Genomic DNA, 1,144 nt, shown 5'->3' with positions numbered 1-1,144 from the left:
TGAGAATTCAAAAACCATTCAAAATCCTGTGCAACATTTTTCTAGGATGACCCTGCTTGAGCAGAGGTGGGACCAGATAACCTCACTGGTGGTCCCTTCCAGCCTTACCCATTCTGTGATCTGGGACTTTCCTCTCTTTTGTCACAGAACTGTTAATGTTGTTGGCTGAAATGAACTATCGCCTCAGATCTGCTCCAGCTATTTAACCACTGTTCATCTTTGTGTTTCATGGATAACTTCTGCCTCTCAAGAAATATAGAWAATACAAGTGAAATTGCTAGTGAACGTTGAACTTTACAGATAAAATAATGAAAACTCTGATTTTCATATGGTACTCTCTTGCACCTGAATTCTTTATTTCTGGTCAAAGAATTTTTCTTACTAAGCTCTCATGTCCTGAAAGAGAAAATTAGATGAAATCTTTTTTTTTTTTTTTTAGGTACAATATCCAGGTGGCAAAATTACTTAAAGTCAATTTGGAAAGTACTTCAAGGTTGTTATCTCATGCAAATGAGGTTTTGACTTCAATGCCTAACTCACAGCAGAGCGGAAACTGTGCTGCAAACATGACAGTGTGAACCCATTACAAGGCTGAAAAGGTTGTAAAACTGAATTAGCTCCATGATAAAGGAACAGAGTACAAATCTCCTCCCATGTGTTCTCTTAGTGTGATCCTTGTGCTGGACCCGTGCTCAGCAGCCTCTTGCTCCAACACCCAYAGCACACCTTTCCTCCTAAAGATGGTTATTGCTCTTTGTCCACGTGTTTGCCGGCTGACAGCTGCTCCAGGGTGCCATGGAAGGGATCCCAGGCTTGGCTGCATACTACCAGACTACTGAACAAGTTATATTCACTTTCATTTTCAGTACTGGCCTAACTCTATAGTAAAATCTCATCCCTTAATGACATCTACAGCAGCATGGACTGTGGCTTCTTGCCAGGGTGCACAGCCTTTGGGGACATTCTGGCCCTAACACCTGAAAAAAAAAATGCCTGTAATTTCATAATTTTTTCCTCTTCATGCTTTGGCCCAGTTTTTGGAAGTGGGGGGGGCCAAAAAAGATGGCTCCTGTGAGAAACTTCTGGAGGCTTCCACCATGTCCAACAGAGCTAATTGCTGTTGGCTCTGAGGATGATGGACATG

The sequence above is a fragment of the Malurus melanocephalus genome, unplaced genomic scaffold, assembly GCF_030028575.1.
Source record: "Malurus melanocephalus ecotype Western Australia unplaced genomic scaffold, MMel_1.1 scaffold_142, whole genome shotgun sequence".
In the NCBI taxonomy this organism is placed as follows: domain Eukaryota; kingdom Metazoa; phylum Chordata; class Aves; order Passeriformes; family Maluridae; genus Malurus; species Malurus melanocephalus.
The sequence above is the reverse complement of the archived record's forward strand: the minus strand, read 5'-3'. Positions refer to the sequence as shown.